General features: G+C 40.0%; 1 protein-coding gene across 9 annotated transcripts in view; it reads left to right on the top strand.

The window, feature by feature from the left end:
* ACAP2 (ArfGAP with coiled-coil, ankyrin repeat and PH domains 2) overlaps window positions 1–24,689 on the top strand; it is a 179,449-nt gene that overhangs the window by 15,828 nt on the left and 138,932 nt on the right. For 2 of the 9 annotated variants that reach the window (XM_050779148.1, XM_050779146.1), the window contains exon 1: window positions 23,311–23,614. The exons of the other annotated variants lie outside the window; for them this stretch is intronic. The gene's annotated coding sequence lies outside the window, so the exon portion shown is untranslated. Of the gene's footprint in view, window positions 1–23,310; window positions 23,615–24,689 lie in introns of those variants that run through there. 9 annotated transcript variants of the gene reach the window in all.

The following is a 24,689-nucleotide window of genomic DNA, read 5'->3' on the forward strand; positions in this document are numbered from 1 at the left end:
GCTATACCGTCGAGGTGGCTTACAGTCTGTGATGCTTGCACAGTGAAGAAATCCCCTAACAGTGCACCTCCGAGAAGGTATTGCCTTTGTTAAATGATGGATGACTCTAGCTTTTTATTGCTGTTATAGCAAATTACCCCAAACTTAGTGACCTAAAACAACACAAAATGATCTTACAGTTCTGGAGATCACAGTTTTGATACAGATCTCACTGGGCTAAAATAAAAGGTCAGTTGGCAGGGCTGCATTCTTTTCTGGAAGGTCTGGGGAAGAATCCTTTATTTTAGTTTTTTATACCTTGCCTTCTCCAATTTCAAAGGGCTGCCCATATTCCTTGGCTCATGGCCCCTTTCCATCTCCAAAGCCCGCAGTGGTTGTGATACTCCCTCTTCTGTCCTCTTCTTTTACTGATAAGGACCCTGGTGATAACGTTGGACTGATGTTCCAGAATAATCTCCCAATCTCAAGGTCAGATGATAGCAACCTTAATTTCCTTTTGCCGTGTAACCTAACGTATTTGCAGGTTCTGAGGATTCGGATGTTGACATCCTTGCCGGGGGCGGGGGGGGGCGCGTTATTTTGTCTACGACAGTCCACCCCCTGGCTCCCCAAAATTCACCTCTATTCCACATGCAAAACATAAAACATATTCACCCCATCCCAATATCCTCAAAAGTCTCAACTCAACACTTATTTGTAATTTTGCCAAAGATCTAATCTGTGTTCATTAGTTTACATATGACCTTATAATCATAGTGAAAATTTTGGTGGCTTTGCTATTTTTAATTTAAGAATATATTATAAAATTTTAATATTGTTAGGAAGGCTTTTCTTTTTTGGACTACTCAATGGCTGTAGTGAGAAAGGGGAAAAGAGTAGAACTAGCTAGGAAAGTTCTATGGTTAAAGACTGCATCATATATTCTATGAAGTTGTTGTGACATAATACTGCTCTAGATTATTGATAATTTGATAACTAACAATTTATGTTACTTGCTTTTCTGAAGAGTTTAGACTAATCATCTTTTAGAATGACCCCCTTTCTGAATTTTTCAGATTGTTTCCTTGGGGCGGAGACAGTTTAAACTTTTTTGGCACGAATACTCATTGGTGATGATGCATTGTGTCATCTCCACCTGGAAACCCATGATGGTTGCCTGTCTTCCTGTTGGGAATGCAAGGTTTGATCCCTGGAGTTATGGGTAGGAAAGGGTGGCTAGCAGGTGGTGGTGGTTGTGGGGAGTAGCTTGTAGATTAAAGGCTCAGGGAGAAAGGAGCTTGATCTTTAAGGAACAGAAGGAAGGCCAATGTAGTTGGAGCAGGGTGCGCAAAAGGAAGGGATAGTTAAGAATTAAGATCAGAGGTAGGCAAGGATGAGATCATGTTAGGCATTATAATTCATCTGTAGTAATGAGTTTGAATGTTGTGGTTAGTGCAATGGGAAGCAATTAGAAAGCTTTTAGCAGTGGTGGGAGATAAGGTTTATGTTTTAAAAATATTTTGACTACTGTTGGATAATGGATTGTATGGGGAAAGAGTGAATGGAGAGAGACTACATAGGAAGCCATTGTAGGAAACTAGTTATCAGGCTGGGCCATGTGAGAGACAACTTGGGAGATAGCTGAGAACATTTTTTGGTACAATCAAGAAGAGTTGCTGTTGAATTTTTTATAGGGAATTAGAAGAATAAAAAAATAGCATTTTTGGCTTTAGCAACTGGGTGGATGGAGGTTCTGTTTATTGATAAAGAGGAAGGCAAGGGAAGAATAGGTTTTTTTTTGGAAAAAAAAATCAAGAGTTATATTTTTTACATGTTAAGTTTGAGATACCTAGTAGACACCGAGGTAGAGTTGTTAAGTAGGGCTGGCATTGCTGTGCAGCCTTGTGTAATTTACTTTAAAAACTGATGTGATTCCATCCTATATTCCCTTTTAGATAGTAAACTCTTTGGGACAGAGACCACCAGTATCTTTTTATTCCTTTGTTCTTGAGCACGATTTCTTGCAAACAGTAGATAGGCAGCAGGCTTTTACTGCCAATAAGTACTTTCTTAAAATAGTTATACATTCTCCATTTTCACATAACATACTATAATTTTTATTTTAGGAATTTTTCTGTTATTGTACAATTGATGAATTGCAAAACTGTAAGTAACTTATGACAGCTGCTAGGGCTTATTTAAATTTCCTTTTACAATGTAGTAATTAAGTCAGTCCAAAATCTTTAAGTCTTGATGTGTAGTTGTCATAATTCTTGAGAAACTGACTAGTCTAAGCTACCAGGGTATTTTTATATGAGGACTCTAAGGAAATATTATATTTAATTTCATAAACATTTTGACAAACAACTATTCAGATAATACTTGTAGTTGTATAGCAAATTTAAAAAATGTGTTTGATATCCTGCTACCTTGATCAACTCTTAAAAACTATTTTTTTAGACAGGGTCTCACTCTATCACTCGGGCTAGAATGCAGTGGCACAATCATAGCTTACTGCAGCTTCGACCTCTTGGCTCAAACGATCCTCTCACCACAGCCTCTTGAATAGCTGGGACTGCAGGTGTGTGTCATTGTGCCTAGCTAATTTTTAAATTTTTTTGTAGAGACGAAATCTCACTATGTTGCCCAGGCTGGTCTTGAAATCCTGGGCTGACGCTATCCTCCCATCTTGGCCTCCCCAAGTGGGATTATAGGCGTGAACCACCGCACCTGGTCTTAACATTTTTTTAGTTGACTATAAGTAGTCAAAACTAAAAATATAAGACAACTTGAAAAATATAAGACAGTCTTTTTCTATTGTCCCTGGACCACCTGAATCAGAATGAGATATTTGAAAAAAATGCAACTAAGGTTCCTTGAGTTATTATTTGTTTGTTTGTTTATTTATTTGAGGCAGAGGCTTACTCTGTCACCCAGGCTGGAGTGTAGTGGCACGATCTTCACTCACTACAACCTCCACCTCCTGGGCTCAAGCAATTCTCCCACCTTAGCCTCCCTAGTAGCTGGGACTGCAGGCACCTGCCACCATGCCTGGCTAACTTTTTTTTTTTTTTTTTTTTTTTTTTTTTGGTAGTGACGGGGTTTCACCATGTTGCCCAGGCTGGTCTCGAAACCTGAGCTCAAGTGATCTGCCTGCCTTGGCCTCCCCAGAGTGCTGGGATTACAGGCATGAGCCACCGTGCGCAGTCTCCTTGAGTGATTTTAAAAGACGCTTTTGGGCAGTCCCCAAATCATTGGAATAAACATGTTTTTCTAAGGTAATCTTTGAAAGCACAGATCCATTCGGAGATCTATAATCCTAAAAATCAATGTTTACTTTTAAATCATATTCTGGTTATCTATTGCTGTGTAACAAACCGACCTAATATTTAGTAACATTTATTTATTTATTTAGAGACAGAGTTTTGTTCTCTCGCCCAGGCTGGAGTGCAGAGGCTTGACCTCGGCTCTGTGTCCTCTACCTTCTGGGTTCAAGCAGTCTACTGCCTTAGCCTCCTGAGTAGTTGGGACTACAGGCATGTGCCACCACGCCTGGCTAATTTTTATGTTCCCATGTTGGCCAGGCTGATCTTGAATTCCTGACCTCAAGTGATCCACCTGCCTTGGCCTCCCAAAGTGCTGGGAGTACAGGTGTGAGCCACCGTGCTCGGCCTGATAGAGCTTTTTTGAAGGACAAAGTAGTAAGGTATTTCAGAATTTAAAAAATACGTATATTTTGATTTAGCATTTTTACATCTAGGAATATCTTTAAGGAATTACAGGATAAGCATGCAATGTTACGTGAACAAGGATTTTGTTTCCTGGGTTGTTTATCAGAACATAGGAAAAGTGAAAAATAATGTATGTAGTATGTTGGCTACGTAAAATACTGTTTTTGTTTTTGTTTTTTGGTAGAGGTGAGGTTTTACCTTGTTGCACAGGCTGGTCTTGAACTCCTGAGCTCAAGCTGTTCACCCACTGTGGTCTCCCAAGGTGCTGGGATTACAGGTGTGAGGCATGGTGCTTCCTGGTCAATACTCTTACTAAAATATAATAATAGCTAGCATGTATAAAAAATATATACGAGGACTGGTCAGGCGTGGTGGCTCACGCCTGTAATCTCAGCACTTTGGGGGGCCAAGGCAGGCAGATTGTCTGAGGTCAGGAGTTCAAGACCAGTCTGGCCAACATGGTGAACCCCCATCTCTACTGAAAATACAAAAAAAATTAGCTGGGCATGGTGGGCAGGCGACTGTAATCCCAGGTACTTGGGAGGCTGAGGCAGGGGAATTGCTGGAACCAGGGAGGTGGAGGTTGCAGTGAGCTGAGATCGCGCCACTGCACTGTAACCTGGGTGACAGAATGAGACTCTGTCTCAAAAAAAAAAAAAAAAAAAAAGATACACACACACACACACGCATACACACACACACGACCATTCTAAGTATTTTATATATATTAAATCATTTATTCACAACTCTGTGAGATACATACTATTTATACTAGGGGACAGAGAACACAACTATTAAGTGGTAGGAGGAAGATTTGAACTCTGTCATTTCTGCTCTGAATCTTGAACCATCTTCAGTAGAATCTAAGCCATGAATTGGTAAACTATGGCCTGCATGATTTGTGGATGTACATGCTTTGTAGTCATATAGGGACCCTCCCTGAGAAAGGCCCTGTGCTTGGTTTAATGCTCTGCTGTTACTATTTTGAAATTCTTAATAACTTTTAAACAAGAGACTGCATTGTTTTTTCTTTTCAATAGTCCCTGCAAATTATATCATCATTTCTACATGTGAGCTAAGGTTTTACGTTTTAAAAGTTAAAAAAATTTCATGACTTAAGAAATTACATTTTTTTGTAAATATGGTTTTATTGGAATATAGCCATGCATATTTATTTACATATTGTCTGTGGTTGCTTTTTTTTTTTTTGCTACAACGGCAGAGTTGAGTAGTTGCAACAGGAACTGTATGACCTGCAAAACTTAAAATATTTACTTTTTTTTTTTTTTTAGACGGTGTCTCACTTTGTTGTTTGGGCTGGAGTGCAGTGGTGTGATTGCGGCTCACTGCAACCTCTGTCTCCCAGGTTCAAGCGATTTTCGTGCCTCAGCCTCCCAAGTAGCTGGGATTACAGGTGCCTGCCACCATGCCTGGCTAATTTTTGTATTTTTAGTAGAGATGGGGTTTCACCATGTTGGTCAGGCTGGTCTCAAACTCCTGACCTCAGGTGATCCGCCTGCCTCGGCTTCCCAAAGTGCTGGGATTACAGGCGTGAGCCACTACGCCCGGCTGAAATATTTGTACAGTGAACAAATCCAAGAAAGGATTGTGCAATGAACACCTGTCTAACCTTCATCTGGAGTTACCAGTTGTTAATACTTTGGCACATTTGCTTTATGTGTGTCTCTGTATCTCTATCTTACACACATGTATACATAGGTATATAAAATACATCCCACATGTACTTTTTTTTTCTGAATCATTTGAAAGTTTGACCTGCATCTCCTAAAAATAAGGACATTCTCCTACATAACCACATTTATAACACTAAAAGTAATTTCATGTTGAAATGTTCCCAGTTGTGCCTGTTATACCTGTTGTAACTAATTTGACTAGTTTTATTCCTTTGAATCAGGATATTCCATCAAGGTTCATGCAGTGGGTTGCTTTTTCATTACATTTAGCCAGTGGCACGTTCCTGATCTTTTAATCCTTCATATCTCATTGGAATGATTTAAAAACTATGAAAAATTTGGATTATGGTGGAGCCTAGGAGAAGTCTCAGTCATATCTGAGGCCTTGGATTTGAATAAGGGCCAAATCATGCAAGATATTTTATGTCATGTTAAGAATTTTGGGGGATCATCATAGAAAATATAGTGAGAATCTTTTAAAGAAATGTGACATGTTCAGATTTGCATAGTACATATGACATTGACTTTTAGCCTGGGCAACATGGCAAGACTTTGTCTCTACAAAAAATTAAAAAAAAAAAAAATTATCCAGGTGTGGTAGTGCATGCCTATAGTTCTATAGCTACTGGGGAGGCTGAGGCAAGAGAATCACTTTTGAGGCTGCAGTGAACTGTGATCAACTCACACTGCACTCCAGTCTGGGCAACAGAGCAAGACTCCATCTCTAAATAAAAAAGAACACAGAATGGACTTTCCAGGCAAAAATATTTTAGCGTTTCACAATATGGAACAAAAAGATACAACCTTGAGAGAAAACTAAGTGTAAAAATACATTCAGAGACAATACGGGAAAGTGAATTATGAAATGAGCGTGAGGCATTAAGGATTTTTTGTTATTATTATGTGTGATAATGATAAAGAGGCTCTGTTAAAAAATCTTATCTGTTAAGGATCAATAAAATAATACAGCATCTAGGATTTGCTTTAAAATGCATCAGTTAAAAAGGGACAGGACCATATGAAGCAGGAATGACAAAGTTCTGTTAAAAAATGTTATCTGTGAAGGATCAATAAAATAATACAGCATCTAGGATTTGCTTTAAAATACATCAGTTAAAAAGGGACAGGACCGTATGAAGCAGGAATGACAAAGTTATGATAATTGAAACTAGGTAATGGGTACAAAGGAGTACATTATACACTTCTCTATTGTTGTGCCTGATTCATTTCATAAGAGGTTAGAAAAAGACATAACCTCTGATACCTCATTTTTTTTTTTTTTGCTACACAAAAAATGAACTGGAAGGTTAGCTTGTATGTGAAAGTTGTCTCTTATCCAAAACTTCTGTTTTGGATATAACAGAATAGCAGAAATGTTCTTTATATAATAGTGTCAAGATGTGTATAACAAAGGAACTTATTTCTAAATATTTGGTTAGGAAAAGAATTCAGAGCCAGAATAACTTACGTATTTCTGAATCTCTTGAGCATATTTTAAGATATTAAGAAATAATCTTTCCAGGTGAAGTGTGCAAGAAAATTTTTTAAAAAATCTTGCTTTTACAGTATTCATTTAAAAACTCAAATCTTTTAGGTATGGAAGAAAGCTAACTATGACAATAGAAAACTTCTGTACAAATTACAAAACTGTTTAATTCAAACCACCACTCACAATTGTACAGCAACTATTGTAGAGATTTCTTGCTCATCAATCAGCTATTGTGTAAGTAGTATGTAATCTTTCCTATGACTACAGCACTAATGCATTACTAGTACTGCTTTCCTATGATTCCAACAGATACAAACAATGGCATCTCTTTTGGTTTGAACTCAGCAGCTGTATCCTGGCGACAGGTGCTAGTAGCGATCATTGAAGTAAAAGTTATGACGGTAGAGTTTGATCCTAAGAAAGATAGCAGATGACTTCGTGTTAAGACCTTTGCCTTCTATATTATTAATGTTTTCATTTGGCTTATTTTAATGTTTATTTCATCATTTGAGAAGTCAGATAGGCGATGCACATCAGAATGACCCGAGGAGCTTTTTCCAAAATGCCTTTGTTTGGACTCTGCCTCAGACCTACCGAATGAGAACTTCTGGAGGTGAACAGGACTCAGGCATAGATACTTTCAAAATGCCTTGTAGGTGATTCTGATGTGAACCTTTCAGGACCCCTGTTCTAAAGGTCTCAGAATTCTCAGAATGAATTACATACTATTCATTATATATAAACAGATAATAATAAAGCGCAATGACTTTTAGTCCTTTCTTCTCTTTAACCTAATGGTTAAAAAGGTAAGGCATAGTTTTCCATTGGCTGTCTATAGCCCTGTTTCTTATTCTATCACTATAGAACAAGTAAGTCATTCAAAATTGCAATAGGGCCGGGTGCAGTGACTCACGCCTGTAATCCCAGCACTTTGGAAGGCTGAGGCAGGTGGATCACTTGAGGTCAGGAGTTGGAGACCAGCCTGGCTAATATGGTGAAACCCTGTCTCTACTAAAAATACAAAAAATTAGCTGGGCATGGTGGCTCGTGCCCGTAATCCATTCTACTTGGGAGGCTGAGGCAGGAGAATCACTTGAACCCGGGAGCTGGAGGTAGCAGTGAACTGAGATGGCACCACTGCACTCCAGCCCAGACAGAGCACGACTGTCTCAAAAACAAAAACAGAATTGCAATGGATAGCCATTAAAATGTTTCTAGCAGGCAAGTGATATGTTAACATTTGTATTTCAGTAACAAATTATTAGTAGCAATTAGTAACAAAAATGAGCATGCCCGTTGGCTCAAGCCTGTAATCCTAGCACTTTGGGAGGTCGAGGTGGGCCAATCACTTGAGTCCATGAGTTCAAGAGCGGCCTAGGCAACATGGCAAAACCCCATCTCAACATAAAATACAAAAGTTAACTGGGTGTGGTGGCATGCACCTGCAGTCTCAGCTACTCAGGAGACTGAGGCAGAAGGATTGCTTGAGCCCAGAAGGCAGAGGTCGCAGTGAGCCCACATTGAACAACTGCACTCCAGCCTGGGTGATAGACCGAGACTCTGTCTAAAAAAAAAAAAATCAAACAAAATTATTGTATCACACCCCAAACTGATGTCAGTAACAAACCCTCTATAGACAGCCTCATCATAGCTTGTTTTGAGATAATCTGTCCACCCCACTGCTACCTACTGTTACATTGTATTAATGATAGTCTCCCTGTGATACTCATTTCATCATTTTTACTTTTACGCACAAAATTTCTCAGTTTACATTTCATTTAACCTTTGCTAAAGCCTTCTAATTTACGCCTTCCGGTGTGTCTTCTACTCTCCAATAAACTCGTCTTTCATGTCACCTAAACATTGCCATAGTGACCACTTCAAACATTCGTAGGTATTGTAACTTCAGTTGGCAAGCCCCTGCTTTTTCTCTTGTCTTTAAAAAAAAATTGTGAAGCTTTCTTTTTTCTTGTAAAAGTTTAAAAAAACAATTTGTTAGTTGGAAAAATAAAATACAAACATTTAAAATAAATTCTAAGTAGTATTAACTTAGCATTTGATTTGGGGTGTAACTATGCTAACATATTTTTCTGTCATGAATGAGATCAGGTTTTATTTGGTCTTCTGCACTTGGCTTTTTTTTCACTTACCAATACAGTGTTCATTTTTCTTTGTTATCAGTGTATATAGATCCACCTTATTCTTTTAAATGGCTGCACACTAATTCAGTGGCTGTATTGTAATTTGATTAACCAGTCCCTTGATGGGGTTTTCATTTTTGGTTTATTTACTTTTTTCTATAAACTTCCCTCTGCACTTCTGTTGTATTTGCCTTGACATATCTGTAGCATAAATACCTAAAAGAGTCATAATAATTTGGTTCAAAGAGGGTATTTACTTAAAATTCTAGAAGATGTTCATAAATTTTGCTCCATTAAAAAAAGAAAATGAGGGAGATCAAGTTCAACTACATATACTATCTTTCTTTTGTGAGTGTGCATTATCATAGTTATTTTAAAAATTATTTTTATTTTATTTTAGAGGCAGGGTCTTGCATTGTCACCTAGGCTGGAGTGCAGTGGTGAGATCATAGCTCACTGTAGCCTTGAACTCTTGAGCTCAAGCGATCCTCCCACCTCAGCTTCCTGAGTAACTAGGTCTATTGGCTTGTGCCACTGTGCCCAATTTTTAAAAAATTTTCTTGTAGAGATGGGCCTTGCTATGTTGCCCAAGCTGGTCTCAAACTCCTGGATTCAAGTACTAATCCTCCTGCCTGAGCCTCCCAAAGTGCTAGGATTACAGGCATGAACAACTGTGCCTGGCTGTCTCTTTTATTTTTAAAATAGAATTTTAAGTCAGGAATGGCTAATTTTGTCAAATGCTTTTTTTTTTTTTTTTTTTTTAAAACCCAAGACAATCTCACTCGGTCACCCAGGCTGCGGTGCAGTGGTGCAATCTTGGCTTACTGCAACTTCTGCCTCCCGCGTTCAAGCCATTCTTGTGCCTCAACCTCCCTAGTAGCTGGAATTACAGGCACATGCCACCAAGCCTGGCTAATTTTTCTTTTTGTATTTTAGTAGGGGCCGGGTTTCACCATGTTGGCCAGGCTAGTCTCGGAACTCCTGACCTCAGGTGATCATCTGCCTTGGCCTCCCCAATTGCTGGGATTATAGGCATGAGCCACTTTGCCTGGCCTACTATGGTGGTTTCTGATCAATATATTACTTTGATAACTCCGCATTGCATAATGTAAAGCAAAGACTGTAAAATATCTTAATAAATGAGACTTAATAAAGGTTTTTTTTTTTTGAGATAGGTTCTCACTGTGTTGCCCATGGCTGGAGTGTGGTGGCATGATCTCAGCTCACTACAACCTTCACCTCCTGAGCTCAAGCGATCCTCCTGCCTCAGCCTCCTGAATAGCTGGGCACCACCACGCCTGGCCAATTTTTTGTCTTTTTGGTAGAGTCTGGGTTTCACCATGTTGTTTAGCCTGGTTTCAAACACCTGGGCTCAAATGATTTGCCCACCTCAGCCTCCCAAAGAGCTGGGATTACAGGCATGAGCCATTTCACCCAGCCAGACTTAATTAATGTAATTCTCATTCCTGCTTTTTCCATTCTAGTAATAATAAACTAATTATTGGGGATGAAGTGGGGAGTGTGTGTGAACATTCCTTAGTAGAAAGCAAATCTCAACATTTCTAGCACCTGGACAATGGAGTATGTTCTGTGTTCTAATCCTTACTGTTATTAATTTGCTGTCATATTGGTCTATGTACTTTACATCTGACTTGTTTATTATCTATAAACATCCAGTTAATATCATTGGCTGGGTGTGGTATCTCATACCAGCATTTTGGGAGGATGAGGTGGGAGGATCACTTGAAGCCAGGGGCTTAAGACCAACCTGGGCTACAAAGCAAGACCCCATCTCTATTAAAAAAACAAGAAAAGAAAAAAATTACCCTACTTCTCTCAAAGAAGTTTTCTTTCTTGTTTACTGTTTTTTGAGACAAGGTCTCACTCTGTCACCCAGGCTGTAGTGCAGTGGCATGATCATGGCTCACTGTAGCCTCAACCTCTCAGGCTCAATCGATACTCCCACCCCAGCCTCCCGAATAACTGGGACTATAGGCATGTGCCACCACGCCTGGCTGATTTTATTTTTTTTTGTAGAGATGAGGTTTCAGTGTGTTGCCCAGGCTGGTCTTGAACTCCTGACCTCAAACAATCCTCTCACCATGGCCTCCCGAAGTGCTGGGATTACAGATGCGAGTCATTCTGGCCTCAAAGTTTTGAGAATCCTAAAATCTGAGCTGGGAGACATCAGAGAAATAATAACCCATTTTAACTCTTTATTTTAAAAATAGAGAAAACAAATCAGTTCCACTGAAGTGCTTGAAAGGAATTAGATAAATACAAAAGAAGAAAACACCCAAAATAAAGAATTAGACCAGGCGCAGTGGCTCACGCCTGCAATCCCAGCAGTTTGGGAGGCCGAGGCGGATGGATAATCTGAGGTCAGGAGTTCGAGACCAGCCTGGCCAACATGGTGAAACCTTGTCTCTACTGAAAATGTAAAAATTGGCTGGGTATGGTTGCGGGTGCCTGTAATCCCAGCTACTAGGGAGGCTGAGGCGGGAGAATGGCGTGAACCTGGGAGGCGGAGCTTGCAGTGAGCCTGTATTGTGCCACTGCACTCCAGCCTGGGCGACAGAACGAGACTATTTCAAAAAAAAAAAAAAGAATTAGCTGAGCATGGTGGTACTCTCCTGTAGTCTCAGCTACTTGGGGGGCTGAGGTATGAGGATCCCTTGAGCCTAGGAGTTTGTGCTTCAGTGAGTTATGATTGCATCACTGCATTCCAGCCTGGGTGATAGAGCAAGACCATGTAAAGAAGAAGGAAAAGAAGAAAGGAAGCGAAGAAGTGAAAAAGTGATTCTTTGGTTTGAGCCCAGGAATTTGAAGTTTCATTGAGGTGTGATCATGCCACTACAGTGGTCTGGGCAGCAGAGAGAGAGACCCTGTCTCAAAAAAACAAAAAACGACATTTATTATGATTAGCATAGTCAAGTCATTAATTTTGATCGTGAGTCTCTGAAAGGATATCCAAATGCCCAAAAGAAGGAAAAGCAACACAGCTATCCCCCTCACCCCAAAATCAACACAAAAATCATTCCAAATAGTTCACCACTGAATAAATTTTCATTATCTTTCTATCATAATTTGTTCCAGATTTAGTGAGATTCCTCTTAAAGATAATGTTTTTGTGGCATGTCAGTTTTTTCCCCCAGGAAAATAAATATATGTCAGTTTGTTAGACAGATTCAGTATTTCAAAGTTAAGTAGTAAGTTGCTTTTTTTTTTCTTTTGAGAGAGAGAGTCTCGCACACCTGGCTAGTTTTAGTAGAGATGGGGTTTCACTGTGTTGTCCAGAGTAATCTCGAACTCCTGACCTCAAGCTGTTTGCCCGTCTTGGCCTCCCAAAGTGCTGGGATTACAGGGGTGAGTCATAGCGCCTGGCTGTCAGTCACTTTTTTATGGCAGATGTTCATGGCTGTGTAATTCATTCTGCTGTTTATTTGGAAATATCTCCTGTCTTCCTTGGGAGATTTAGCTTGTTGAGTATGGTTACAAGTGGGTGTATTTTCTGATCTTATCCCTGTATGCCTTTTTCAGCTTAGAATGTTTCGATCTCATTATGAAGTAGATATAATAAAAATTGGTCAGGCACAGTGGCTCACGCCTGTAATCCCATCACTTTGGGAGGCTGAGGCGGGTGGATCACGAGGTCAGGAGATCGAGACCATCCTGGCTAACATGGTGAAACCCTGTCTCTACTAAAAATACAAAAAATTAGCCAGGTGTGGTGGCGGGTGCCTGTAGTCCCAGCTACTCGGGAGGCTGAGGCAGGAGAATGGTGTGAACCCGGGAGGCAGAGATTGCAGTGAGCCGAGATCGTGTCACTGCACTCTAGCCTGGAAGACAGAATGAGACTCCATCTCAAAAAAAAAAAAAGATATAATGAAAATTAATAAAATAATTCAAAAAGACCTCCAAGAGGGTGTATACATTAAATAAAGTAAGGAACTTTACTGTATACCAGTAAGCAAATAGGAAATAAGTAGAGGTGAAATTCCATTTATATTAATAACAAAAACTATAAATAGAAATGAAATTAACATAAAATGTATGGGACTTTATAATCTATCTATTTATTTATTTATTTATTTTTGAGACGGTGTCTCGCTCTGCCGCCCAGGCTGGAGTGCACTAGCCGGATCTCAGCTTACGGCAAGCTCCGCCTCCCGGGTTCACACCATTCTCCTGCCTCAGCCTCCCGAGTAGCTGGGATTACAGGCGCCCGCCATCTCGCCCGGCTAATTTTTTTTGTATTTTTGGTAGAGACGGGGTTTCACCGTGTTAGCCAGGATGGTCTTGATCTCCTGACCTCGTGATCCGCCCGTCTCGGCCTCCCAAAGTGCTGGGATTACAGGCTTGAGCCACCGCGCCCGGCCAGGCCTTTATAATTTATAAAACAACTATAAAACTTGACAGAAAGGGGGAAATATGAGTAAGGAATCATCTGTTACATGAAGACTTAACATTGCAAAAATATCCATTCCTCCTAATTTATAAATATAAATGCAATGTCAATCAGCATTTTAAAGTTTGTATAAAAGAACAAACATGTGAGACTAGCCAAGAAGATTTTGAAAAATTAAAGCAGTAAGGACAATGTCCCATATCAAACTTTAAAATGTATTGTTGAAATATAGAGATTGATCCTAGAACAGACAGATGAACAGAATTTTTAAAAATCCAAAGACAGACCCCAGTGCATATAAGACTTTAGAGAATGGTGAAAGTACTATTTAAAATCAAGGGGAAAAGTATCGTTACTAGATAATAATGAGAGACAACTGGCTGTTTGGGTAGGATACATACATTTCCTTAGAATAAATTTTAGATGGTGTAATGCTTTAGATGTTAAAATTGAAGCTGTGAATGTAGTATTGGAAAATATACGTGAAAATGTATGCTAGCTTGGGACCAGGACAGTCTTTCTAAGCATGACAGCAAAGACAAAGGCCTTGAAATAGATTTTATTATATAAAAATATTACCCCTCCCCCAGCCGGTCTGAAGGTAGTCAGTGATCTCAGTTGATTGTTCAGTCAGTTACAGATTGATCTGGTTCTGCTCTTTCCCCTCTTCTCACTACTGCGTTTAACTAGTCTTAAAAAAAGTTTCTTCTTCCCCAGCAAGTGAAAGATAGGAAAATATTTGAAAAAATGTGAAAGTAGTTTCAAATCCTGTATATTTGGAGAGCACAGAAAAATGTCCTGCAATTCCAGTTGAATGCAATGTTGCGTATAGGCTGATCTACCCAGACAGAAAGTCGATTAATGGTTGCCTAGGGCTGGGTGCAGGGAAAGAGGTAATGGGAAGTGACTGCTAATGGGTATGGGATTTCTTTCTGGGATGATGAAATGTTCTAAAATTAGATTGGGGTGATGGGTGCACAACTCTGAGTATGTTAAAAACGAATTGTACACTTCAAATGGGTATGGTATTTGAATTTTGTCTCAACAAGGCAGCTAAACATTTTTTTATGCTGATACTACCTCTGTAGAAAATGGGCTAATATCATAAAAAAGGAAATTGAAGCAAAGAGAAATAGAATAGAAAACAATACAGTCTATTGCAAGCATCTCCATGTTATTATATAGTGTCTCAATATTTTTGAATAGCCCCATATATAATATTTAGGAGGTTGTACTCACTACAAAACACTTCTACAGGACAGTGTTTTTATCTGGGCTTATTGTTTATCTCTTTAATAGTTAAGCGACTATTAGAAACAATCTTGAAGATGCGTTTTAAGGCAGACTGAGCAAGGACCTGAAACAAGTTAATGGCAAATTGATAGAGCAGTGACTTGGCCTGGGCGCGGTGGCTCCTGCCTGTAATCCCAGCACTTGGGGACGCCATGGTGGGAGGATTGCTTGAGGCCAGGTGTTTGAGACCAGACCTGTTTCTACAAAAATTAAAAAGTTAGCTGGGTGTGGAGGCGTGTGCCTGTAGTCCCAGCCACTTGAGAGGCTGAAGCATGAGGTTGGAGAATCACTTGAGCCTTGGAGTTTGAGGCTGCAGTGAGCTGTGATGGTACCACTGCACCCCTGCGCTAGCAAGAACAACAAAACAGCAGTTTCTTCCTTTTTGAAGGAAAGTCTACCTTTTAATCCTTTGAGCTAGGTTTTGCAGCTTTACTGGTGAGCAAGACTCCCGTCTCTGCCCTCATGTAGCTTGTCATATCTGGATTATTGAAAAGCAAATGGACACTTAAGTTACAGTGTGAGTGATATAATTTAAGTGAATCCTGGGAACTGTGGGAGAGGAGAAGAAAGACCTCTGTCTTGCATAGGAAAGGAAAGCTTCTTAAGGTAAGGAGTATTTAAATTGACAGGTGAAAGACAAATTGAGAATTACCAAGGTGAAGTACAGTTTAAGAGGAGAAGAGGCCTTCTGGCAGAGAGAACTGTAAGTTCAAAGGCCCAAATGTAGGAAAAGAGTGTAGAATGTGGAGGATGGAGGCATTTTAAATAAGGGTCAGGTCATGGGCCTTTTGAGTCACATTAAGGACTGTAACTTGAGGATAGTGGGAGTGCCATAGAAAAATATTAAGTAGTAGGTGACAGTATCTTTTTTTTTGAGATAGGATATAACTCTGTCACCCAGGCTGGAGTGCGACTGTGGCTCACAGCAACCTTAAACTCCAAGGCTCAAGCGATCCTCCCACCTCAGCCTCCTCAGTAGCTGGGACTACAGGTGCATACCACCACGCCTGACCAGTTTTTTTTTTTTTTTTTTTGAGACGGAGTCTCACTCTGTAGCCCAGGCTGGAGTGCAGTGGCCGGATCTCAGCTCACTGCAAGCTCCGCCTCCCGGGTTCATGCCATTCTCCGGCCTCAGCCTCCCAAGTAGCTGGGACTACAGGTGCCGCCACCTCGCCCGGCTAGTTTTTTGTATTTCTTAGTAGAGACGGGGTTTCACCGTGTTAGCCAGGATGGTCTCGATCTCCTGATCTCGTGATCCACCCGTCTCGGCCTCCCAAAGTGCTGGGATTACAGGCTTGAGCCACCGTGCCCGGCCTAGTTTTTTAATTTTTTTGTAGAGATGGAGTTTCTGTATGTTGCCCAGGCTGGCCTTGAAATCCTGGGCTCAAGTGATCCTCTGACCTTGGCCTCCCAAAGTGCTAGGATTACAGGTGTGAGCAACTGTACCCAGCTGTTGACAGTTTCTTGATCATATTTATGCTTGTTAAAGAACATGATGCTTGTAGCGTGTCAATGTAATTAACTTCACTGGGGCAGGAGAGTCCTTTAGAAGGTGGTCGCTGTAATCCAGGTGAGAAGAAATGATGGTCTGCTTTTGGTAGTTAGTGGAGGTAAGAGTGAGATAGCCTCAAGGTATTTAGGAGGTAGACTGATAATAGGACATTGTGATTGCTTGGACATGGGGCACGAGGAAGGAGGATTTCAGGATGATGTCTAGATTTATGTCTTGAGCACCTGTGAATGGTGTTGCTGCTCACAGAGAGAGAACAACATATTTTTGGAGAATTTGATGCCCGTTTTTGAGTTATGCATGGCACATTCAGGTAGAGATGGTCATTAGGCAGTCTGAAAGCTCTGAGAGAGATCTAGGTTGGAGATAAAGATTTGAGGCCAGGTGTGGTGGCTCACGCCTGTCATGTCAACACTTTGGGAGGCTAAGGCGGGAGGATTGCTCGAGGCCAGGAGTTCACAACCAGCTAGGGCAACAATGGGAGACCCAGTCACAGTAAAAAAATTAAAAAATAAAAAATAAATAACAATAATAATAATTCCAGGCATAGCAATGCCCAGCTGTAGTCCCAGCTGCTCAGGCGGCTGAGGCAGGATTGTTTGAGCACAAGGGTTTGAGGCTGCAGTGAGTCATTATTGTGTCACTGTACCTCAGCATGGGTGACAGAGACCCTGTCTCTTAAAAAAAAAGACTTGAGATCTTGATATTTATGATCTTGAAGGTAAATGGGCTTTACAAGTGAGGATAATTTCTTTTACATTTTAAGATAGATGCATATTAAACAAGTTGAAAGAGCTGCTCTTTTGTTGGACGTGTTCTAGTGTTGTGAGATTCAACCAAATTGACACATTCCTTTAGTTTTTTTTCACAGTTTTTGTGCCACTTGGAAATTCATTATAAGAAAATACTTCATTGCAATTATCCATTCTCTTCTGGATATTTATTTCCTATTTTTCTTTGTGAAAAATGAACACTTGTGTTCATAGTGTTACTATGACATTTACATGTAAGTTTGTGCACATGTGAGAGCTAGGGAGTGGAACTAACACGTTGAAGGGTATGCGTCAAATGCTTTCTAAAGGCGTTATATTAGTGTACACTCCTACAAGCTGTATAGGAGATGGAGATGGCATATGTTTCATATCCTCTCCTATGTTTTGTATGGCCAGACTTTAAAACTTTTGCTAATCTGATGGGTGTGAAATGGTATTTCGTGATTTTAAATTTGTGTTTCTTAACCACTGGTGATGTTGAGCATCTTTTTTTTTTTGGATGGCGTCTCGCTCGGTTACCAGGCCAGAGTGCAATGGCATGATCTCGGGTCACTGCAGCCTCCACCTCCCGGGTTCAAGCTATTCTCCTGCCTCAGCCTCCCAAGTAGCTGGGACTACAGGTGTGTGCCACCACGCCCGGCTAATTTTTTGTATTTTTAGTAGAGACAGGGTTTCACTGTGTTAGCCAGGGTGATCTCGAACTCCTGACCTCATGATCTGCCTGCCTTGGCCTCCCAAAGTGCTGGGATTACAGGCGTGAGCCACCGTGCTCAGCTGACGTTGAGCATCTTTTCATGTTAATTGTTCATTCATATTTCCTCTTCTATAAGTTGCCTATTTATATTTTCTTATTTTTCTGTTGGCCTGTTTGTCCATTTCTTTTTGATTTGTAGAATTTGTAGACAGTCTAATCCTTTGTTAATAAAAATCACACCTCCCAGTTTGTGGATTGTATTCACCTTATTAGCATTCTTTTTTCCCCCATCCTAAAATTTCACCTTCTATGACTTGAAATTTTAAAAAATTTACTGACTCATGAAAATACATTTATCATTTTGCATGTATGTTTTATTTTTTCTAAATAAAGTTTTTATCTTTTGCACATGCAAAAATTTATCCAGTCAATGGTATGCAATAAAATCATATATCTGAAAATATTTAAAAATAAATGATACAAATGTCAGTAAGTGGTTTATCTGGTTTCTCTTTAATAAAAAGAACTTATCTTTTTTGGCTGAAGGCAATATTTACTTTTTAAAAAAATGGACGAGGTCAGGAGATCATGACCAGCCTGGCCAACATGGTGAAACCCCATCTCTACTAAAAACACAAAAATTAGCTGGGCATTGTGGCGCACGCCTGTAGTCCCAGCTACTTGGGAGGCTAAGGCAGGAAAATCGCTTGAACCCCAGAGGCAGAGGTTGCAGTGAGCCACTGCACCACTGCACTCCAGCCTGGCGACAGAGCGAGACTCCATCTCAAAAAAAAAAAAGACTATGTTTTAGAGCTGTTTTAGTTTCACAACAAAATTGAGCAGAAAGTACAGAGAATTATTATATTCTCTGCTCTGACACATAGAACCTTCCCCACTATCAACATCCGGTGCCAGAATGGTACATTTGTTACAAGCAGTGAGTCTGCTTTGACACATTATCATCACCCAAAGTCCGTGGTTTCCATTAACATTCATTCTTGATGTTTAGACAAATGTATAATGACGTGTAGCTACTGTTATAGGATCATGCAGAATAGTTTCACTGCCTTAAAATTCTCTGGGCTTTACTGATTCATCCCTCCCTTTACCCCAACTCCCAGCAACTACTGACATTTTACTGTCTCCATAGTTTTGTCTGTTTTTAGAATGTCATGTTGTTGAAATAATATAGTGTATAGCTTTTAAAGATTGGCTTCTTTCACTTAGTACAGGTTAAGTATCCTTTATCTGAAATGCTTGGGACCACAGGTGTTTTGGGTTTCAGATTTTTTTGATTCTGGAATATTTGGATTATACTGGTTCAGCATCTCTAATCCATGAATTCGAAATCTGAAATACTCCAGTGATTATTTTCTTTGAGTGTCATGTGGTTTCTCAAAAAGCCTCAGATTTTGTAGCATTTTGTATTTTCTATTTTTAATTTAGGGATGCTCAACCCTATGCATTTAAGGTTTCTTCATTTCTTTTTAGTGCTGAATGATACTGTTGTCTAGATGTACACACTTTATCCATTCACCTAGTGAAAGACATCTGGGTTGCTTCCAAAGCTGGTGTAACATCCTTGTACAGGTTTTTGTGTGGATATGTTTTCAACTCATTTGGGTGAATACCAAGGAGAGTGATTGCTGGAATGTATGGCAGGAATGTATTTTGTAGGCTGGGTGTGGCGGCTCATACCTATAATCCCAGCACTTCGGGAGGCTGAGGTGGGAGGATCACGTCAACTCAGGAGTTCGAGACCAGCCTGCACAACATAGTGAAATCCCGTCTCTATAGAAAGTAAAAAAAAAGGGCCGGGCGCGATGGCTCACGCCTGTAATCCCAGCACTTTGGGAGGCTGAGGCGGGCAGATCACGAGGTCAGATCAAGACCATCCTGGCTAACGCAGTGAAACCCTGTCTCTACTAAAAATACAAAAAATTAGCTGGGCGTGGTGGCGGCGCCTGTAATCCCAGCTACTCGGGAGGCTGAGGCAGGAGAATGGCGTGAACCAGGGAGGCGGAGGTTACAGTGAGACAAGATTGCACCACTGCACTCCAGCCTGGGCGACAGGGCGAGACTCTGTCTCAAAAAAATAAATAAAATAAATAAATAAAAAAAAGAATGTATTTCATTTTTTAGGAAACTGCTTAAGTCTTCCAAAATGGCTGTACCATTTTTTTTTCCATCAGCAAAAAATGAGAGAGTTCCTTTTGCTGAACATCCTCACCAGCATTTGGTATTGTCCGTGTTCTAGATTTTGATCATTCTAGTAGGTGTGTAGTGGTTTTTCCTTGTTTAATCTCTAATTCTCTGATGACATATTATGTGGAGTATCTTTTCACCTACTTATTTGCCATCTGTGTTTCTCCTCCTTTCCTTCCTTCCTTCCTTCCTTCCTTCCTTCCTTCCTTCCTTCCCTCCCTCCCTCCCTCCCTCTCTTTCTTTCTTTTTTCCTTCTTTCCTTCTTCCTTTCTTCCTCTTTCTTCCTTTCTTCCCCTTCCTTCCTTCCTTCCTTCCTTCCTTCCTTCCTTCCTTCCTTCCTTCCTTCCTTCCTTCCGTCCGTCCGTCCGTCCGTCCTTCCTTCTGTCCGTCCTTCCTTCCGTCCTTCCTTCCTTCCTTCCTTTTGGCAGGATCTCATTCTCTTGCCCAGGCTGCAGTGCGGTGATACAGTCATAGCTCATTGCGGCCTCAAACTCCTGGCCTCAAATTATCTTCTTGCCTCAGCTTCCAGAGTAGCTGGGACTACAGGTGTGCACCATTATGCCTGACTTGTCTGTGGATTTTCTTTAGTAAGGTGTCTGCTCAGGTCTTTTGGCCAGTGGGTTTTTTTTTGTTTTTGTTTTGAGAGACAGAGATCCTCACTCTATTGCCCCAACTGGAGTGCAGTGGCATGATCTTGGCTCACTGCAGCCTCCGCCTCCTGGGTTCAAGCGATTCTCCGTTCCTCAGCCTCCTGAGTACCTGGGATTGCAGGTGCACCACCACACCTGCCTAATTTTTTGTATTTTTCATAGAGACAGGGTTTTACAGTGTTGGACAGGCTGGTCTCAAACTCCTGACGTCGAGTGATACGCCCGCCTCAGTCTCTCAAAGTGCTGATATTATAGTCATAAGCCATCGTGTCTGGTCCCCTTTTTCCCAGTTGTTATTTGGGTTGTATGTTTTCTTATTGTTGAATTTTAAGAGTTTTTTGTATATTTTGGGTAACAGTTCTTTTATCAGAAATATACATATAATTTTTTTTTGGTAAATACTTTCAGTCTGTGGCTTCTCATTGTCTTAAGCAATATTTACTTTAAAATAAATGTCAGGCAGTTTAGTCTGTGGACTATAATTTTCTAATGAACTGATGAATGTCGTGACATAAGAAGTTAAGACTGTGGTGTCCCTCAACCAAAGAAAATACGGCAATAGCAATACAATTTTAAATAAGCAAAGACTTTCAACCAAAACTACTTACAAAAGGAACAAAGTTTAAATGCCTTAAGGTCTAAATTTAACTATTTTAATATAACAAAAATCACATTAAATTAACTGTTTTCATCACTGTATCTTTATGTTGTTGAAGTAGTTTCTTTTCATTCCTCAGTATATTTCAGCCATGAATATTTTAATTTTTCTTAAATATTTAAAATTGAATCTTCTGTTACTCTGTGTCCTCTTATCCTGCTTTTCTTAAAAGCATTTATAACCCCTTACATGTATACGTATTTCATATCTGTTTACTAATTGTGTTTCCTTCACTTAGACGCCATGAGATCAGGGGCTTGTTTTACCGCTCGCTGTTTCCTAAGTCTCTAGTACAGTGTGTGACATCCAGTAAATGCTCAAGGGTTTTTTTCCGAGGAAACAAAAAACATTACTTTACTATTTAAGTTATTTTTTAAATTACTGCTTATTTCAAAGGTAATTGTTATGGTTTTAATTTGTTATCTTCAAGATGGACGTTACAAAGACTTCTTATAGCTCAAAAGGGCTTAAAATCTCTGCTTATTACTAACTACTGCTTCAAATTTCACATTTCATAATCTTATTTTTTATTTTGTTTTTTGAGGTAGAGTCTTGCTCTGTCGCCCGGGCTGGAGTACAGTGGCACCATCTCGGCTCACTGCAACCTCCACCTCCCGGGTTCAAGCAATTTTCCTGCCTCAACCTCCTGAGTAGCTGGGACTACAGGTGCCTGCTACCATGCCCAGCTAATTTTTGTATTTTTATTAGAGATGGGGTTTCACCATGTTGGCCAGGCTGGTCTCAAACTCCTGACCTTGTGATCTGCCCACCTCGGCCTCTGAAAGTGCTGGGATTACAGGTGTGAGTCATCATGCCTGGCTCACATTTCATAATCTGAGCAACAAATTAGGCTACCTAATAGAGTATAGTATGAGCCAATTTTTCTTATTTATTTATTTTTGCAATTTACTCATGTAACAGGCCAATTCTTTTTGAGACAGGGTCTCACTCTGTGACCCAGGCTGGTCTTGAATTTGAACTCCTGGCTTCAAGCAATCCTCCTTTCTTGGCTTCCCAAAGTGCTGGCATTATAGGCATGAGCCACTGCACCCAGCCCCCAGTTCTTATTTTTAGCCAAGTGTAGATTCTTAAGCATTTTGCTGGCAGGTCTGTGTGGTAAGTGATGATACAATCCTTTACCATCATCAAGACCCAGCTTAAGAACAATTTGTTTTTGACATTCATTGTGAGTTTTTTTTTTTTCCCCTAAGTACTAAATAGAGACAATGTCTTGCTTGTTGCCCAGGCTAGTCTCAAACTCCTGGCTTCAAGAGATCTTCCTGCCTCGACCTCCCAAAGTGCTGGGATTATAGGCATGAGCCACTACTCCTGGGCTTACAGTGTGTTTTAATCCTGCATATTTATTTTATTTTGTTAATTATCTGTAAGTCTCTCCATGGTTTGATCTAGAAATTTGTTTGTCTGAAATTGGCATGTTCTAGGAATATGTCAGTTAGAGGAAAAATACTGTAGATTACCAAGGAAATAGCTAAATAAATGTGTGCCTTTTGATGTGAAAAATTGTTTTAATGTGTTTTTTCTTCCAATTTAAAAAATTGTGTTTAAATACAAATAACATAAAACTTACCGTCTTGACCATTTTTTAAGTATACAACTCAGTGATATTAAGTACATTCATATTGTGTAAAGGATGCATATTCTATTATATGCATATGTCATGTTGTGCTTATCCATTTTTTTGTTGGTAGACACTTGAATTGCTTCCACGTTTCATCTATTGTGAATAATGCGTCTGTGAACATGGGTATACAAGTATCTCTTTGATACCCAGCTTTCGGGTTTTTTGAGTATATACTCAGAAGTGAAATAGCTACATCGCATGGTAATTCTTTTTTAATTTTTTGAAGTGTTGCCGTAGTGCTTTCAACAACAGTGGTACCGTTTTACATTCCCACCAGCAGTGCACAAGCGATCCAGTGACTCCACATCCTCATTGATACTTGTTATGCTTTTTTTAGTAGCCATCCTAATGGGTGTGAGATGGCTTCTTAGTCTGTTCCTGCATCGATGACAGAATAGCATTGACTAGATAATTTATAAATAATGTACATTTATTTCTCACAGTTCTGGAGCTGGGAAGTCCAAGATAAAGATGCCAGCAGATTAGTGTCTGGTGAGGGCCAGCTCTCTCTGCTTTCAAGATGGCACCTTGTTGATGTGTCCTCATATGGCAGAAGGTGGAAGGGCAAAAAAGGGAGCATTAGGACCCTTTCTTCAACCTCTTTTATAAGAGCCCTAATCCATTCATGAAGGCGGAGCCCTCATATCTTCATCACTTCCCCAAAGGCCCCACCTCTTCACACTGTGACAATGGAGATCAAGTTTCAACATGAATTTTGGAGAGACACAAACATTCAAACCATAGCAGGTAGTATCTTGTAGTTTTGATTTGTATTTCCCTAATGATTATTATGTTGACCTTCTTTTCATGTGCTGATTGGCCATTTGTATATCGTCTTTGGAGAAACGTCGATTCAGATCCTTTGCCCATTCTTGTATCATGTTGTTTGTGTCTTTCTTGTTGAGTTTTAGGAGTTCTCTGTGTAGTCTGAATATTAATCCCATACCAGATGGTTTGCAAATATTTTCTCCCATTCTGTGGATGGATTTTTTACTCTGTGTCTTTTGATACACAGAATTTTTCAGTTTCATAAAGTGCAGTTTGTCTGTTGTCTTTTGTTGCCTGTGCTTTTGGTATCATATCCAAGAAATCGTTACCAAATTTAGTGTCATAAAGCTTTTAACCTATGTTTTCTTCTAAGAGTTTTATAGTTTTAGATCTTAACATTTCAGTCGTGGATCTCTTTTGAGTTAATTTTTGTATGTGGTGTTAGGTAAGGGTCTTCATTCTTTTGCATGTGGATATCCAGTTTTACAAGCACCATTTGTTGAAAGGACTGTCTTTTCCCCATTGAATTATAGTAACACTCTTGACAAAAATCATTTGACTATATATATGAGGGTTAATTATGGACTGTGTTCTATTCTGGAGGTCAACATGGCTGTCTTTATGACAGTATTAATCTGTTTGATTACTGTGACTTTGTGGTAAGTTTTGAAATCAGAAAGTGTGAATCCTCCAGTTTTACTTTTCTTTTTCAGGATTGTTTTGGCTATCCATTGTCCCTTGAAATTTCATATGAATTTTAGGATAGGTTTTTCTGTTTCTTTTTTTTTTTTTGAGATGGAGTCTCCCTCGCTCTATCGCCCAGGCTGGAGTGCAGTGGTGCAATCTTGGTTCACTGCAACATCCGCCTCCCAGGTTCAAGCAATTCTCTTGCCTTAGCCTCCTGAGTAGCTGGGATTACAGGTGCCCGCCACCACACCCAGCTAATTTTTGTATTTTTAGTAAAGATGGGGTTTCACCATGTTGGCCAGGCTGGTCTTAAACTCCTGACCTCAAGTGATCCTCCCACCTCAGCCTCCCAAAGTGCTGAGATTAC

The sequence above is a fragment of the Macaca thibetana genome, chromosome 2 (genome assembly GCF_024542745.1).
Source record: "Macaca thibetana thibetana isolate TM-01 chromosome 2, ASM2454274v1, whole genome shotgun sequence".
Taxonomy (NCBI): Eukaryota; Metazoa; Chordata; class Mammalia; order Primates; family Cercopithecidae; genus Macaca; species Macaca thibetana.